This window comes from Rhagoletis pomonella, unplaced genomic scaffold (genome assembly GCF_013731165.1).
Source record: "Rhagoletis pomonella isolate Grant_MI unplaced genomic scaffold, Rhpom_1.0 Rhpom_scaffold_00010, whole genome shotgun sequence".
In the NCBI taxonomy this organism is placed as follows: domain Eukaryota; kingdom Metazoa; phylum Arthropoda; class Insecta; order Diptera; family Tephritidae; genus Rhagoletis; species Rhagoletis pomonella.
Window position 1 is genome coordinate 15,641,212 of NW_023458564.1, and position 6,554 is coordinate 15,647,765.

Genomic DNA, 6,554 nt, shown 5'->3' on the forward strand with positions numbered 1-6,554 from the left:
AAATCGAGGATTTCGTTACTGCCTCACCTGCATAGATAGATTTACGAGGTGGGTCGAAGCATATCCTATCGCAACAATCACAGCCGACGAGGTCGCTTTCACATTTTATTCTAACTGGATAGCGAGATTCGGGGTCCCAATGAAAGTAACGACCGACCAGGGACGCCAATTCGAGTCGTCGCTTTTCCGGGACCTGAACAAACTTCTCGGCATCCAGCACCTCAAAACTACAGCCTATCACCCAGCTTCAAATGGACTCGTCGAACGTTTCCACCGAACACTGAAAACCGCGGTGAAATGTTTCCAAACCGAGCAGTGGGTCGACGTATTACCACTTATTCTAATGGGATACCGATCTTGCTACAAAGAAGATATCGGATCGACTCCAGCAGAAATGACGTATGGCTGCGGTATCAGACTCCCGGGAGAATTCGTCGATCCTTCTCACAACGGCATCGCAAACGAAAATGAATTCGTGAGCAGCCTGCGAACCCGAATGCAAGGGTTAAAACCCACAATCACCTCAAACCACGCCAGGCCGGCGTGTTTCATCGAAAAAAGGTTATCAACAGCCTCCGCCGTATTCGTGAGAACAGACGCCGTTCGCCGGCCATTGCAGCCGCCATACGAAGGGCCATACCAAGTCCTGCAGCGCAACGACAAATGGTACAAACTTGAAATAAACGGGAAAGCAACCAACATCAGCATCGATAGACTGAAAGCAGCATACACGGTTGAAGAAAACGCAACTCAACCAGACCGGTCCTCAACAAAACCATTAACAACACGCTCCGGTCGCAAGGTTAGGCTCCCTTCAAGGTACGAGGGGGAGTGATGTGGCAACGCTGCGTCGCTACATGTCAAATCAGCAACATCTGTCAAGGCAATGTGACATTCGATTTCCGTTCCTGCTTCTTCTTTGTCAAGAAAAGTTTTCTGAAAAAACGTCGTCACGTGAAGATAAAAAAGGAGTTTTAGTTTTTAAGTATCTGCGACCATAATATTCGTCTTCTCTAGTAAATATTAATAAAAGTGTGAGCCCACGCGCTATACGCCCCATAGCACCATAAGCAGTCATCTAAAATTTTAACTCGCACGCCTTAACTTAAAAGTCATATCATTTAAAAGTAATTAAATATTGGCGTGGGAGATTTTTACACAGTATTCCTTATGCATATAAGTTGTATATATTACTTTCTTTATGTATGTAACAATTATCGGAATGAAATTCCAGTTTGCCAATAACGATTGTAAAAATGGAATTTTAGTTTCTCAAATCATAGCGGTTGTTACTCCGACACAACCCGCAGGTCATGACGAAGGCGCTGGACTGATCCATGTTCTTTCCATTTTCTTTCTGCTTACCAGCTAGTCGATAAGTGGATCGTTTGCACCGCTGAGTGGGACATTTGACGTGAAACGCACCAGCTTACCTCAGTAAGTTCAAAGCCGGTTCCATCGTGGCGGAGACGACACCCGCTCCCACCAGATTCATGCCAAACTAAAGTTGGGTTTTCATGCGATGTGACACGTGATGAGTGATTTTCTACTTAACGGTTTTTTTACCATGCAACATTTGGGCTGTTTAAGTAAGAACAACATGTTGCGGTTACCACACTTATCTCCCCTCCCAGAAAAAAAAACATACCGTGAATTAAAAAAAAGAAGGAAATAATAACATCACGCAAAGTTAGAAACAATGTATTTGAACATTTCAACAAATACGTTAGAAACAAATGCAATGACTAAGAAACAGCGGGTAGTGACAAAATTTCACAAAACTCGCAAAGCAAAGAGAAAACTAAAAAAATTCAGCACGTCATTTGCTTATTATTAAATTTGAAATAGAGCGGACAGGTTTGCGTGTTGCGATAATTGATGATAAATGTTGTATAATTAGAAAAATACCCAAAAATTATGAAACGACAGGAATACTAAATGCGGATGGGGAACAAAAAATTATAAAAAAAATTACTAAGAAATACAAAAATTATGCATTTACGTAACTAGTAACATTGAAAATTATGCCTTTTCGCTGAATAGATCCGCAGTTTTGAAGTGTATAAGTGCATGTGCATAACAACAAATAAACGCAGGTTTTGTATTGCATGTTCTATACGTTTCTATTTATGCGTTTATATGCATGAATGTAAATATGTATGTGTGTACGTGCCTAGTGTTGTTATCGTCCCCTACATAATAAATAATACATTAAAATTTAGCACTGAGTTCGATAGACAGGTTATGCGCCTATTTGAACTTAAAAATATCTTATGAATATTTTTGCGCCCTTCCCTTAAATGGCATTCTACTGTCCAAATGTATTGGATTTGCATTGGATAACACAGCTGTGGTGGCAGAAAAAGTAGACTAGTGACGTATTTAAAGTAAATTGTATAACAATGCCTTAATGAGCATTGTAGTGTTAGTTTATGTACCAAATAATATAAATGGAAGAATTATGTAAGAATATGTTTAATTATTTAAAAAACGCAAGCATTTTCGTGGTACCAAATCATAAATAATTCTGACGTTCGTGGTATTCGTTTATATCAGTGGCTTACAAAATGGTCGGGCAGTGGCCTATTGCAGCAATATTTTCTCTTGAAAAATGTTTAGCAAAGCTCAGAAAATTTCTCAAATTTAGGACAATTTGTCTTCAGCAAATTTCTTCTAATTAAATTTTTTGGTAGCAAATTGAAATCGCGTCTCCTGAAAAGCCTCTTCGTTGAGTCGCAACAGTATTTTAGTAAATGAGCGATATTTACTTAAACTAATGAATGCTAGAGTCAAAATTTTCAAAGTGAATCGCCTAAAAAAGTATTTTTACATAACTACCCAGTCGAAAAAGTAGTAGTAGTTACATGCGTGATAAATAATATAATATATTTCTTATAAGTTCTCTATTATATTACTGCTAACTATGTAATCAGCATTGTAGTATTTATATTCGGGATCACCTTTGTATGTGTAATCGTAATCGTATTCGTTTTGTCTTTGAATTTGTTCTAGGTTTAGCATTAATCTTACCAAAAATATGAAACCAAAAATTTAGTTTTCTTTTTTGTTCATTTTCTGAGCAAAAAATAAAACTTAAGAAATAACGATTATTTTCTGAGTTAAAGGTAAAACTTAGTAAATAACCATTAAAAAGTAATTTTCCAATAACAGTTATAAGTTTTAACCGTTACGCCAACCGATACAAAAAAAATTCCAGACTTGATAGACTTTTGCATGTTTAAAGGTATTGAACATAAAGAAATAATATATAATCCCTGTTTCGATCTATCCTCTGACCTTTCTCCGGTAATGGTTACTCTAAGCTAGGGTTGCAAACATTTCCTAAGATATTTATAGAAATTTAAAAAAAAAAAAAACTGAAAAAATATAGTACACTTCAAATATATATAGTATTTTATTTAAAAGAAATCGTAAAAACGCTTTTTAGGTAATGGAATATATATATTTATCGCTGAAGAAATATAGTATTTTCGGGTACTATATTTTTTCCAACAGTATATAGAACGCCGATCGGAAAAATAGTACAATACTATATATTATAGTACGGTTGGCAACCCTACTCTAAGCAATGATCTTGTTGACTCAACTTCTCAATGTTGTCTTCACAACAACAGAAGAGACCAGTGTTGCCACGGATAAATTTTTTTCCTACCAAAGTGTCCTACCAAAACCAACCAAAATCTACCGAAAATTTGTTTGACCTAAGAAGATCTTTTGTGCTATACCTCAATTGTAATCACTCCAACCTGACGATATTTAAAAAGATAAGCACTTTGGAAGGTGCCATGTTACAAAGTTTGGATGGAGCAGACAATTGTTCCCCAAGGTGTATCAGTCTGGTGTTGATGATACGTGGGGTTTCTTCCACCATCCCAATTCAAATGCTATCTTAACTTGCAGTGCCCTGTCAGGCAACCAGCAAGAGTTCTAAGGCCCTCCGGCTAAGTTAAGGAGTTTTTCAGAGTTCCTCTTGGAAGGAGTTATGGATCTCTTTGATTGTCTCATTTCCTTTAAGTACATAGCTCTGCAGTGTATCTTTTAGACGCACCTCAGACAGGCTCGGAACCATGCATGTGCATTTGGCCTCCACGCCCAAACAGTCAGGCCTTTCGTTGCTTTCATATCCCAGAAACTAGAAGAGCATTACGCCATTGTACGCTCCCAGGTGCTTCAAAACAGTTTTTAGCTGTCCAAAAGCCTTGGTGCCATTTGAAAAGAGTGTAAAGCCTTTAACGCTGCCTGACTAGTCGACATAATATTTATTTTGCCCCCATTTATCCTTCTATAAAGACATTCGCGAACACAAATTTCGATTTCGAAGACTTCCTCCTGGTATGTACTGCCCGTCGGTATACAATGCTGTGGGCTCTCTTTCTGGAATTCTGACCTTATAGGGTTTGTAGAAGGATAACCTCGGTAGCATAACGTCCGTGAACTTGATGGGAATAGCTTGAGAACCTCTAAATGACCCCGAAGAACTCCAGTTTTCATGCTGATAATATTAGGCAGCCGTAGGGTCACCAGACCAGTGCCGCGTATATAAAAACGGGTTTTACTAACGTATTGGAAGAGCAATACGTTAGTTGTGGTGATATTCCATACGTTTTACCATGAAGTCTCTGACAGGCATAAAATGCCCTTGTAGCCTTGTTGGTTACTTTCGAGAGATGTGAGTTTGAATTGAGCCTTTGTCCAGAGTTACCCCTTGATATTTTGCCTATTCTGAGAACTCAATTTCTGTGCCTGCAAAGGTTGGTGTAATCAAGTTGACTTATTCTTTTGGTAAACGGGTAGATTTCAGTGGGTTTATTGTCAAGCCATTTTCAGCACACCAGTCTTCGGTACAACTTTGTAGTTCAGTTCAATTTAAATTAACTGTAGGCACATCAAGTATTTATGAATGTTCATATTGTATATTGGCAATAATATATGTATATATACGTTTGTACTTACGAATCAGATATACTTACATGTTTGTGGTCGCCGTTATACGAATGCACCGGTGAAATATTCGTGTAAACAAGTTTGCTAAAATGTTTGGGGATACATATTTTCTATTTTTCGCAAATGAATATTATTGTCGCGAAACCTACCAAAATCCAAGGCTACCAACCTAGCAAACGTACCAGTTTTGGTAGGAAAAGCCTACGTATGGCAACACTGTAACTGACTGGAATTTCTTCCAAAGATTAACACCTTCACTATTAAGTTTGAGACACTCGCTGAAATCTAGCGTAGATATCATTGCAGCTGTTGAACACTTCAATAACTTGATCCAACAAGCTGCTTGGAGATCACTGACCAAAACAACGCCAGGCTAGAAAAAAGTGGCAGCAGACTAGACATTCCGAAGTCAAAACAAGATTTAATACGGTAACGAGAGAACTCGAAGAATTCAAAGAAAGATTATCCCTAATTACCAATTCCGTTTCACGAAAAAACACAGCACAATCGAAAAATTTTACAGGCTTGTAAACTGCATTCACACTGCATTCGAACACAAAAAGTATTGTACAGCTGCATTCCTCGATATACCTCAAGCTTTCGATCGAGCATGGTATGACGGCTTACTTTACAAAATAAAGAGTACCCTCCCGATAAACTATTATATCTTTATCGAGTCCTGTCTCAAAAATCGATTTTTCTTTGTTAAGCAAGGCGAGGAACAGTCTGAGCTCTGCGAAAGTCCAGCTACTGTACCACAAAGGCAGTGTGCTGGGTCCCCCATCCTTTACCTTCTATACACATATAATTTAGCAGCATCCGAAGGAGCAAGTGTTGGCACATTTGCAGACGATACTGCAATTCTCGCAATGGACACCCAAAAGCAACAATCTCCGCACACTTTTTTCAGATCACAAACAAACGATTGCGACTTTATCTCATATTCGGATTCATCGCAATATTCTACTTAAGGAAAGATGGTCAGATGCCACAAGTCGAATTTCTTCTTGACTAGTGTAATAAAATATAAAAAATGTTGTTATAAATAGCTGACGTAATAATAGATTGTGGCAGCTGGCAAATGAGTGCGTCTGAGCTGCGCCCGCCCCCACACTAACTGTCACCTTGATGAGATTCCAACAATGTTTTTTTATCTTATTTTTTTGCTCGTTCATGTATATTATCGTTCTAATTACGTTAACAAAAAGTGAATGCACACCAGCCGATTCATGTAAATACAACTTTTAGTTAAATGTAATGAAACAGCAAGAAAATTATGAAAACGGCAAAAAAAAATTTAAGACAATTTTTAACAATCTGAAAAAAAAATAAAAATAAAAACGAGAAGTGCCAAAACAACTTCAACCAATGCACTGCATTCATTGCAATGAGAGACGAGCGGCAGCTTATTATGAATGTGAAGTGGATGCGCGGCCTTTGCAACAACTGTGCAACTGCGACTTGCCGCAGCGCGCACCATTCACTTGGCAATAATAATGCCAACAACAATAAACCCATCAACGACAAACTCAGTGGTAGAAACGAATGCAAAGAGGCTACAATCTGATTAAAAATTTCAATTGGAAGGC